This window comes from Hyla sarda, chromosome 2, assembly GCF_029499605.1.
Source record: "Hyla sarda isolate aHylSar1 chromosome 2, aHylSar1.hap1, whole genome shotgun sequence".
NCBI lineage: Eukaryota > Metazoa > Chordata > Amphibia > Anura > Hylidae > Hyla > Hyla sarda.
In genome coordinates this window covers 128,249,893-128,262,943 of record NC_079190.1, presented here as the reverse complement: position 1 = coordinate 128,262,943, position 13,051 = coordinate 128,249,893, and positions in this window count along the sequence as shown.

Below are 13,051 nucleotides of genomic sequence, written 5' to 3'. Positions count from 1 at the left end.
GAGGATGTGTATAAGTTACAAGATGACTTGGATAGACTAAGTGTCTGGGCATCCACTTGGCAAATGAGGTTTAATGTGGATAAATGTAAAGTTATGCATCTGGGTACTAATAACCTGCATGCGTCATATGTCTGAGAGGGGATAAAACTGGCAGAGTCACTGGTAGAGAAGAATCTGGGTGTACTTGAAGATCACAGACTTCAGAATAGCATGCAATGTCAGGCTGCTGCTTCCAAAGCCAGCAGGATATCGTCATGTATCAAAAGAGGCATGGACTTAAGGGACAGGGACATATTACTCCCCCTTTATAAAGCATTGGTACGGCCTCACCTGGAATATGCTGTTCAGGTTTTGGTCACCTGTCCATAAAAGGGACACTGCGGAGCTGGAAAGGGTGCAGAGACGTGCGACTAAACTAATATGGGGCGTGGAACATTTTAGCTACAAGGAACGATTAAAGGAGTTACAATTGTTTAGTCTTGAGAAGAAATATATAGATAAATATAATGAAGAAATTATATGACCAGTCCTCAAGGATATTGAAATAAGAAAAATTGAGTGAAAAGGAGAAAGAATAAAAAGGAAAAAGCAAAAAGATGGAGATAAAAGAAATAAACAAATTGACAGATGGTAGATCACAAATAAAAATAAGAGATATATGGAAATGGAACTGATAATGACTACAGTAATCCTATCTTGATTATAGTAATAATAAAAATACCTGCAAAATATAACTTAAGCAATCATGTGCATTTATTGAGTTAAAATGATATTAAAACACCTGGGTAGGGCCCTTTCCCAGGTATTAGAAAAATGTGCTTATTAAAGATAAATAAAAAAAATTTAAATTATAGATTGCCAACCTTCTTATAAAAATAATTATGTAACTACATTTATTTGGCATGACTATTTCTCTTACAAGTAGAGAGTTTCAAGCATAAAGAAATAAAGTTTTTCACAAAAATGGCTTCATGTAACAAAATGTACCACTAATATAAAGTACAATGTGTCTCGAAAATACACTCTCTGAATCACTTTGCTAGGTAAAATCTATTCAAAGTTATTACCACTTAAACCCTTATTGATGCAGGGTTTTTCAGTTTTTGCACTTTCGTTTTTTCCTCCTTACCTTTTAAAAATCATAGCCCTTTCCATTTTCCACCTAGAAATCCATATTATGGCTTATTTTTTGCGTCACCAATTCTACTTTGCAGTGACAACACAACAGAGGAAGAGGAAGCCGACACATACGAGACTAAGCGTGGAGGATAGCACCAGGCAACACAAACACTGACTTACAGAGACCTGCAACGGAGGTGCTCAGCTGAGCACAAAGCACAAAGATCCAACGGAGAAGGAAGACAAGTAGGCGGCACTCACCAAGCAGGATAGGTTTATTGGAGTCCTTCAGACGGGATACAGGGCTCAGGCAGGGGAGTTGCGGTGGAGGACGTGGCTTGGCCGGAACAAGTTGTTTCGTGTGGCTCGCTCATTTCCTCTAGCCAAAACAGCGGCCAAAAAATAATTGTGCGACAAAATCGAAGGAAAAACATCATTTTGTAACTTTTGGGGGCTTCCGTTTCAACGCAGTGCATATCATTATTCTGTACTTCCATACGGTTAAAATGATACCCTAATTATATAGGTTTTATTTTGTCGTACTTCTGGAAAAAATCATAACCACATGCAGGAGAATTTATATGTTTAAAAATGTCATCTTCTGACTCCTATAACTTTTTTATTTTTCCATGTACAGGGCGGTATGAGGGCTCATTTTTTGCGCCATGATCTGAAGTTTTTATCGGTACCATTTTTGTTTTGATTGGATTTTTTGATCACTTTTTATTCATTTTTTAATGGTATAAAAAGTGACCAAAAATATGCTTTTTTTTACTTGTACGCCATTGACCGTGCGGTTTAATTAACAATATATTTTTTATAGCTCGGACATTTACGCACGCGGCGATACCACATATGTTTATTTTATTTTTTTATTTACACTGTATTTTTTTCTTTATGGGAAAAGGGGGGTGATTCAAACTTTTATTAGGGAAGGGGTTAAATGATCTTTATTAACACTTTTTTTTTACTTTTTCTTTTGCAGTGTTATAGCTCCCATGGGGACCTATAACACTGCACACACTGATCTCTTATGCTGATCACTGGCGTGTATTAACACGCCTGCGATCAGTGTTATTGGCGCTTGACTGCTCCTTCCTGGATCTAAGGCACGGATCAGTTATTTGCCGATTGGACACCGAGGAGGCAGGTAAGGGCCCTCCCGTGTCCTGTAAGCTGTTCGGGATGCCGTGATTTCACCGTGGTCATCCCGAACAGCCCGACTGAGCAGCCGGGATACTTTCACTTTCACTTCAGACGCGGCGGTCAGCTTTGATGGCCGCGTCTGAAGGGTTAATACAGGGCATCACCGAGATCGGTGATGTCCTGTATTAGCCGTGGGTCCCGGCCGTTGATCAACTTGATATGACACGGGGTGACTGCATGACCCCACGGCATATCACGGGAGCCGGCAGAGGATGTAAATATACGTCATTTGTCATTAAGGGGTTAAAGAGACACATGTCAGATTTGAAAAAATGGACTGGGTCATGAAGGGGTTAATTAAGATGCCCCAGGCAAAAATGGAAAAACCCTGCATCCTTAAGGGGTTAAGGGTGTATGGTGGAACAGGTAAGGAATACAAAGACAAGTTTGTCTTGCCTACAGTCAAGCATGAAGCATGATGGTGGGAATGTCATGGTCTGGACCTGCAGTGCACTGCTATTTGCAGTGGGGAGCTACAGCTCTTTGAGGGAACTATGAATATCTAAATGTATTGTGACAAGAGGCTTAAAGGGGAACTCCGGTGGGAACAAGTGGAAAACAAATGTTTTAAAATAAACTAGTTCCAGACAGATTTGTAAATTACTTCTATTCCAGTACTTATCAGCTGCTGTGTACTACAGAGAAAATTGTGATTTCACCGCGGTCATCCCGAACAGCCCGACTGAGCAGCCGGGATACTTTCACTTTCACTTCAGACGCGGCGGTCAGCTTTGATGGCCGCGTCTGAAGGGTTAATACAGGGCATCACCGAGATCGGTGATGTCCTGTATTAGCCGTGGGTCCCGGCCGTTGATCAACCCGATATGACACGGGGTGACTGCATGACCCCACGGCATATCACGGGAGCCGGCAGAGGATGTAAATATACGTCATTTGTCATTAAGGGGTTAAAGAGACACATGTCAGATTTGAAAAAATGGACTGGGTCATGAAGGGGTTAATTAAGATGCCCCAGGCAAAAATGGAAAAACCCTGCATCCTTAAGGGGTTAAGGGTGTATGGTGGAACAGGTAAGGAGTACAAAGACAAGTTTGTCTTGCCTACAGTCAAGCATGAAGCATGATGGTGGGAATGTCATGGTCTGGACCTGCAGTGCACTGCTATTTGCAGTGGGGAGCTACAGCTCTTTGAGGGAACTATGAATATCTAAATGTATTGTGACAAGAGGCTTAAAGGGGAACTCCGGTGGGAACAAGTGGAAAACAAATGTTTTAAAATAAACTAGTTCCAGACAGATTTGTAAATTACTTCTATTCCAGTACTTATCAGCTGCTGTGTACTACAGAGAAAATTGTGATTTCACCGCGGTCATCCCGAACAGCCCGACTGAGCAGCCGGGATACTTTCACTTTCACTTCAGACGCGGCGGTCAGCTTTGATGGCCGCGTCTGAAGGGTTAATACAGGGCATCACCGAGATCGGTGATGTCCTGTATTAGCCGTGGGTCCCGGCCGTTGATCAACCCGATATGACACGGGGTGACTGCATGACCCCACGGCATATCACGGGAGCCGGCAGAGGATGTAAATATACGTCATTTGTCATTAAGGGGTTAAAGAGACACATGTCAGATTTGAAAAAATGGACTGGGTCATGAAGGGGTTAATTAAGATGCCCCAGGCAAAAATGGAAAAACTCTGCATCCTTAAGGGGTTAAGGGTGTATGGTGGAACAGGTAAGGAGTACAAAGACAAGTTTGTCTTGCCTACAGTCAAGCATGAAGCATGATGGTGGGAATGTCATGGTCTGGACCTGCAGTGCACTGCTATTTGCAGTGGGGAGCTACAGCTCTTTGAGGGAACTATGAATATCTAAATGTATTGTGACAAGAGGCTTAAAGGGGAACTCCGGTGGGAACAAGTGGAAAACAAATGTTTTAAAATAAACTAGTTCCAGACAGATTTGTAAATTACTTCTATTCCAGTACTTATCAGCTGCTGTGTACTACAGAGAAAATTGTGATTTCACCGCGGTCATCCCGAACAGCCCGACTGAGCAGCCGGGATACTTTCACTTTCACTTCAGACGCGGCGGTCAGCTTTGATGGCCGCGTCTGAAGGGTTAATACAGGGCATCACCGAGATCGGTGATGTCCTGTATTAGCCGTGGGTCCCGGCCGTTGATCAACCCGATATGACACGGGGTGACTGCATGACCCCACGGCATATCACGGGAGCCGGCAGAGGATGTAAATATACGTCATTTGTCATTAAGGGGTTAAAGAGACACATGTCAGATTTGAAAAAATGGACTGGGTCATGAAGGGGTTAATTAAGATGCCCCAGGCAAAAATGGAAAAACCCTGCATCCTTAAGGGGTTAAGGGTGTATGGTGGAACAGGTAAGGAGTACAAAGACAAGTTTGTCTTGCCTACAGTCAAGCATGAAGCATGATGGTGGGAATGTCATGGTCTGGACCTGCAGTGCACTGCTATTTGCAGTGGGGAGCTACAGCTCTTTGAGGGAACTATGAATATCTAAATGTATTGTGACAAGAGGCTTAAAGGGGAACTCCGGTGGGAACAAGTGGAAAACAAATGTTTTAAAATAAACTAGTTCCAGACAGATTTGTAAATTACTTCTATTCCAGTACTTATCAGCTGCTGTGTACTACAGAGAAAATTGTGATTTCACCGTGGTCATCCCGAAAAGCCCGACTGAGCAGCCGGGATACTTTCACTTTCACTTCAGACGCGGCGGTCAGCTTTGATGGCCGCGTCTGAAGGGTTAATACAGGGCATCACCGAGATCGGTGATGTCCTGTATTAGCCGTGGGTCCCGGCCGTTGATCAACCCGATATGACACGGGGTGACTGCATGACCCCACGGCATATCACGGGAGCCGGCAGAGGATGTAAATATACGTCATTTGTCATTAAGGGGTTAAAGAGACACATGTCAGATTTGAAAAAATGGACTGGGTCATGAAGGGGTTAATTAAGATGCCCCAGGCAAAAATGGAAAAACCCTGCATCCTTAAGGGGTTAAGGGTGTATGGTGGAACAGGTAAGGAGTACAAAGACAAGTTTGTCTTGCCTACAGTCAAGCATGAAGCATGATGGTGGGAATGTCATGGTCTGGACCTGCAGTGCACTGCTATTTGCAGTGGGGAGCTACAGCTCTTTGAGGGAACTATGAATATCTAAATGTATTGTGACAAGAGGCTTAAAGGGAAACTCCGGTGGGAACAAGTGGAAAACAAATGTTTTAAAATAAACTAGTTCCAGACAGATTTGTAAATTACTTCTATTCCAGTACTTATCAGCTGCTGTGTACTACATAGAAAATTGTGTAGTTCTTTTTAGTCTGACCACAGTGCTCTCTTCTGACACCTCTGTCTGTGTCAGGAACTGTCCAGACTAGAAGTATACATGACTGCGTCAGCAGAGAGCACTGTGGTCAGACTGGAAAGAACTTTGCACATTTCTCTGTAGTATATCTATAGTATACAGCAGCTGATAAGTACTGGAAGGAGAAAGATTTTTAAATAAAAGTCATTTACAAATCTGTTGAACATTTTGGCACCAGTTGATTTGAAAACATTTGTTTTCCAACGGAGTTCCCCTTTAAGGCCTTGCTGGGAAATAATGGTGGCGACAAAAAATATTGACACTTTGGGTCCAATCTGGACATTTTAACAAAAGTTTTTTTTTTGCTTCGGTTGGACATTAAACTGTAAACAAACTGTTCCGAACGCTGGAGCCGGAAGCTCGTGACGTCATAGCACCGCCCCCTCATGACGTCACACCCCGCCCCCTCAATGCAGGTCTATGGGAGGGGGCATGACGGCTGTCATGCCCCCTCCCATAGACTTGCATTGAGGGGGTGGGGTGTGACTTCATGAGGGGGGCAGGGCTATGACGTCACGAGCTCCGGCCCCGGCTTCAGTTTGTTGAGTGTTGAGTTATTTTGAGGGGGACACAACATTAAACACTGTTATACAGGCTGTGCACTCACTAGTTTACATTGTAGCAGTGTGTCATTAGTTCATTGCTGTCACATAAAAAGATATAATAAAACATTTACAAAAATGTGAGGGGTGTACTGACTTATGTGATATACTGTATGTTCTATACTTGCATGCTGACTTGAATACTTGGTGAATTCAATACTGGAAAAGTTTACTTTTCTCCCCTTAGTTTTTCTTTTCTATCTAATATATCCAGATAGATGCAGATAAAATAGAATGCGAAAGCTTTTCTCTTTTGATAAATAGTCATAGACTGAATACTAGCCTCTGAGGTCAAAAATATTTCACTCACAGCACAAACTGAAAATTACTGATCTGAGATATCACGCTGCACCAGAAGATAGTTTAATATGAGCGATCAATGAGAAGTGTTTCCCAGAAGTACCCAAAGGTAATATACCTGTATGAAAATAGAACCTCAAAACATGATTTATTTAGTAACATTTTATGTAATCTGCGAAACATTTTGCATTTTTTACTTTGCTGCTCATCAAATAAAAATTGAATGGGTTTCTACAACAGTGTAACTTTATTGTTACTTAGCCCGTAAGTATTGTAGAGATTTTATCAACTACAAATAATACAAAAGTATAATTCTCATAGTGATATAATAATAATAATAATAATAATAATAATAATAATAAGTATATCAATTTATGTCTTTTAGACATTGCAACTTTTAGGCTTTCTTTTGCTTAGTGTTGCATTAATAGATTTATTCAATCTATCTATCCATCTATCCTGGATAATATTTTTTATGTATTATCTACAATCAGATAAGTAACATACAAAAAAGGTTTGAAGTTTTTACAATATTTTAGTCTGTGTTTTGCAGCAAGACTGAACCAAAAAAAAAAAGAAAAACAGGTGCAACTGTTTTCATAAGGCCAAGTTCACACTTCCGTCCAGAGCTTCCAAATGAGGCCAGCACCCACTGAATCGGTCTGGGCTAGGATCGCACGGACATTGCCGTTACCATAGACGGCAATGTCTGCAAAGCAGATTTTGCCTAAAGAATGGACAAGCATATTCTTTTGGTAGCAGAAATCCGCTAAAATTCAGTAGTGTACACTCTGCAGCGGAATCCCATTGCTAGCCAGGAAATTCCGTAGTGTGAACCGAGAGCAAGGCATATGGTTTAGCTCCGAGACCAGAAAAGAATGCGTACGCAGTGGTCAAGTTTAAGGAAATTGCATTAACTATAGATTAATAAAGGCATATTAATGGTGAAATAACAGAGGTAAAGACAAGCTAAACCTTCAGAATAACGTAAACAATTCAAGTAAAATCGTACAACAATTTTCACCTCTGTCATGTCCGTATTTGCAGTGCAGACACTCAATAAAGAATATTCCCACAAACTGTACCTTACTGACCCTAATCTTCACAATTGGGTGCACACCCCCTTTATCCCAGTGGTCCAAGTGGACCTCTTACAGTTCGTTTAAGGGCATGGTGGGGCCCGATGTTGTCCTTCTCTGTCAGTAACACAGGATCTGCAACAATGAAGTCCTCCCCAGCAGGCTGGAAAACCCTCAGCAGGATGGAAAACCATTTCGATATAATGGATTTCAGTAGCAGATGTTCCTTAGCACTCTGTTTGTCCTTCACAGTGTATATACTGGAGTGTGATGTATTCCAGGATTTTACAGTTACTGTCCAGTACCTCGACAGCACTGTGTGTCTCTTACTGTTGGTAGTAATTCACACAGTCCATTGTCAGCTCTATTGATCAGTTGGCCGGAAGAAGCGCATAATTCCTTTGCATGAAACCGCTTCTATTAAAAAATCTTAATCCTTCCAGTACTTATTAGTTGCTGAATACTACAGAGGAAATTCTTTTCTTTTTGGAACACAGTGCTCTCTGCTGACATCATGATTACAGTGCTCTCTCCTGACATCTCTGTCCACTTTAGGAACTGTCCAGAGCAGCATATGTTTTCTATGGGGATTTTCTCCTAATCTGGACAGTTCTTAAATTGAAGAGAGATGTCAGCAGAGAGCTCTGTGTTCCAAAGAGAAAACCATTTCCTCTGTAGTATTCAGCAGCTACTTCAGCAGAAGTTTTCCACTGGAATACCCCTTTAAAGGTTAATGACTGGCCAGAGTGTGCATGTAGTCCCAACATTCCTGACCGAAGAGGCCTAAAATGAATACTATGACTTAAGTAAAACTCAATGTGAAATCTTTGTCACAATATCAGATCGAATATCAACACAAAGTATACCATATCAAAATCAGAACAAAAATCAACACAGCAAATTCTAAGCAGATTTTTACAAACCATTTTTTCCATGTGTGGACATACCATTAACCCCTTAAGGACCAGGCCATTTTACACCTTAAGGACCAGAGCATTTTTTGCAATTCTGACCACTTTCCCTTTAAACATTAATAACTCTGGAATGCTTTTACTTATCATTCTGATTCCGAGATAGTTTTTTCATGACATTCTACTTTAACATAGTGGTAAATTTTTGTGGTAACTTGCATCCTTTCTTGGTGAAAAATCCCCAAATTTGATGAAAAAAATGAAAATTTTGCATTTTTCTAACTTTGAAGCACTCTGCTTGTAAGGAAAATGGATATTCAAAATATTCTTTTTTGGTTCACATATACAATATGTCTACTTTATGTTTGCATCATAAAATTTATGAGTTTTACTTTTGGAAGACACCAGAGGGCTTCAAAGTTCAGCAGCAATTTTTACATTTTTCACAAAATTTTCAAACTCATTATTTTTCAGTGACCAGTTCAGGTTTGAAGTGCATTTGAAGGGTCTTTATCTTAGAAATACCCCACAAATGACCCCATTATAAAAACTGCACCACCCAAAGTATTCAAAATGACATTCAGTAAGTGTTTTAACCCTTTAGGTGTTTCACAGGAATCGCAGCAAAGTAAAGGAGAACATTCAAAATCTTCATTTTTTACACTCGCATGTTCTTGTAGACCCAATTTTTGAATTTTTACAAGGGGTAAAAAGGAGAAAATTTTTACTTGTATTTGATACCCAATTTCTCTCGAGTAAGGGCATACCTCATATGTCTATGTAAATTGTTTGGCGGGCGCAGTAGAGGGCTCAGAAGGGAAAGAGCAACAAATGGTTTTTGGGGGGCATGTCACCTTTAGGAAGCCCGTATGGTGCCCGAACAGCAAAAAAAAAAACACATGGCATACCATTGTGGAAACTAGACCCCTCGGGGAACATAACAAGGGGTAAATTGAACCTTAATATCCCACAGGTGATTCACGACTTTTGCATATGTAAAAAAAAAAAAACTAAAATGCTTGGTTTCCCCAAAATTTTACATTTTTAAAAATGGTAATAGCAGAAAATACCCCCCAAAATTTGAAGCCCTATTTCTCCCGATTCAGAAAACACCCCATATGGGGGTGAAAAGTGCTCTGCTGGCGCACTACAGGTCTCAGAAGAGAAGGAGTCAAATTTGGCTTTTTGAAAGCAAATTTTGCTCTGGGGGCATGCCGCATTTAGGAAGCCCCTATGTGCCAGAACAGCAAAAAAAAAAAAAAAAACACATGGCATACCATTTTGGAAACTAGACCCCTTGGGGAACGTAACAAGTGGCAATGTGAACATTTATACCCCACAGGTGTTTCATGACTTTTGCATATGTAAAAAAAAAAAAAAAGATTTTACCTAAAATGCTTGGTTTCCCCCAAATTTTATATTTTTAAAAAGGGTTATAGCAGAAAATACCCCCCAAAATTTGTAACACAATTTCTCCAGAGTACGGCAATACCCCATATGTGACCCTAAACAGTTGCCTTGAAATACGACAGGGCTCCAAAGCGAAAGAGCGCCATGCGCATTTGAGGCCTAAATTAGGGACTTGCATAGGGGTGGACATAGGGGTATTCTACGCCAGTGATTCCCAAACAGGCTGCCTCCAGCTGTTGTAAAACTCCCAGCATGCCTGGACAGTCTGTGGCTATCTGGAAATACTAGGAGTAGTTGTTTTGCAACAGCTGGAGGCTCCGTTTTGGAAACAGTGGCGTACCAGACGTTTTTCATTTTTATTGGGGAGGGGAGGGGAGGGGAGCTGTGTAGGGGTATGTGTATATGTAGTGTTTTTTACTTTTTATTTTATTTTGTGTTAGTGTAGTGTAGTGTAGTGTAGTGTTTTTAGGGTACAGTCGCATGGGCAGGGGTTCACAGTAGTTTATCGCTGGCAGTTTGAGCTGCGGCAGGAACTTTGCCGCAGCTCAAACTTGCATCCAGATACTTACTGTAAACCTCCGCCCATGTGAGTGTACCCTGTACATTCACATTGGGGGGAAACATCCAGCTGTTGCAAAACTACAACTCCCAGCATGTACGGTCTATCAGTGCATGCTGGGAGCTGTAGTTTTGCAACAGCTGGAGGCACACTGATTGTGAAACACCGAGTTTGGTGACAAACTCAGTGTTTTCCAACCAGTGTGCCTTCAGCTATTGCAAAAGCTACAACCCCCAGCATGTATGGACAGTGGAAGGGCATGCTGGGACTTGTAGTTATGTAACACACTGGTTTGCTACTTAACTCAGTGTTTCACAACCAGCGTGCCTTCAGCTGTTGCAAAACTACAACTCTCAGCAGTCACCGACAGCCAACGGGCATGCTGGGAGTTGTAGTTATGCAACCAGCAAATGCACCCCTACAACTCCCAGCATGCACTTTAGCTGATTGTGCAAGCTGGGAGTTGTAGTTATACAACAGCTGAAGGTACACTTTTCCATAGAAAAAAAGTGCCTCCAGCTGTTGCAAAACTATAAGTCCCAGCATGCCCATAAGGGAATGCTGGGAGTTGTGGTGGTCTGTCTCCTGCTGTTGCATAACTACAGCTCCCAGCATGCCCTTTTTGCATGCTGGGAGCTGTTGCTAAGCAACAGCAGGAGGCTGTCACTCATCTCCAACTGCTGATCCACGCCGCCACCGCTGCAGGTCAGTCCCTCGCCGCAGCTGCCGCTCCTGGGGCCCCGATCCCAACAGGGACACCTGGGATCGGGGTCCCCGGCTGCCGGGGTCCTCTTCCCGCACCCGATCACGTCCTCCGGAAGAGGGGCGGAGCAGGTTGCAGGAGTGACACCCGCAGCAGGTGCCCTGATTGGTCGGCCGGTAAACCGGCCGACGAATCAGGGCGATCGTGAGGTGGCACCAGTGCCTCCTCACCCCTGCTGGCTATGGCTGTTCGGGGCCTTCAGAGACAGCCCCGATCAGCCAGTAATTTCGGGTCACCGGGACACTGGAGACCCGATTGACCCGGAATCCGCCGCAGATCGCTGGGCTGAATTGTTCAGTGATCTATGGCCATCGCCAACATGGGGGGTCATCATGACCCCCTTGGGCGATATGCCGCGATGCCTGCTGATCGATATCAGCAGGTATCGGGCACCGGCTCACCTCCGGCTAGCGGCGGGGGGGCCGGGAATGGACAGGACGTACTCATACGTCCTCTGTCCTTAAGGACTCGCAAATGGGGGCGTATGCGTATCCATTGTCCTTAAGGGGTTAAAGGTCTTTAGTCTGAAGGAGGATTGGAGGATTGATTTTGCCATTGCATATGTTTAAAAGATTTATTTTTCATGCCAATACAATATTAACCCCTTGAGGAAGGGGTCAATTTTCATTTTTGCAGTTTCTTATTTTCTTCTCCCCTTCTAACAATCATAACGCTTAAAATGTTCCACCTACAGACCAATATCAAAGCTTGATTGTTTGGGCCACCAATTTTACTTTGTAATGACATCAATCATTTCACCACAAAATCTATGGTGAAACAAAAAATATATATATTTGTGGGGCAGAAAAACCCCCACAATTTAAATTTTTTGGGGGCTTTCAATTCCATGCAGTGCACTTTTCTGTAAAAATAACACCTTATCTTTTTTCTGTAGGTCCATAAAATTAAATTGATACCCAACTTATGAAGATTTGATTTTCTTTTACTTTTTTTTTTAATTATATTTTTCCGTATATTGGGATGTGTCAAGGCTCATTTTTGCACTGTGATCTGTAGTTTTTATTGGCACAATTTTTGTTTTAATGGAATTTTTGGTCACTTTTTATATATTTTTTTACTGTATACAAAGGGACCAAAATATGCAATTCTGGACTTTGGTATTTAGTTTTTTTTTATACATATATGCCATTTACTGTGCGGTTAAAGTAACATTAAATTTTTATTGTTTGGACATTTATGCATGTTACCACATATGTTTATTTGTGTCTAGATATTTTTAATTTTTAAATGGAAAAGGGGGGTGATTGAAACTTTTATTGGGGGAAGGGGTTAATTCACATTTATTAATTTTTTTAAACTTTTTTTACACAATTTTTTTGTCCCCATAGGTGACTATTACATGCAATCATTGTATTGCATATACTGCTCAATGCTATGCCATAGCATACCATTGATTAGTGTTATTGGTACTCTGCTGCTCCAGCATGTCATGGCTGACTGAAGCTTCAGACCAACGATTGTACGGTGAGGAGGCAGGTAAGAGCCTTCCTGCCGTCTTTAAGCTGATCGGGACACTGTGGTTTTACGGCAGTGGTCCCGATCAGCTCTGCTGAGCTGCCGGGACCCTTTTTTTCTTATATTAGATGCAGCGATAAACAAGTTAATCACAGCATCTAAGGGATTAATGCCAGGCATAACCGCGATCGGTGATGTCCGGCATTAGACAGCTTAGATAGCTGCCAAGACTGACCGGCTATGACACGCGCTAAGC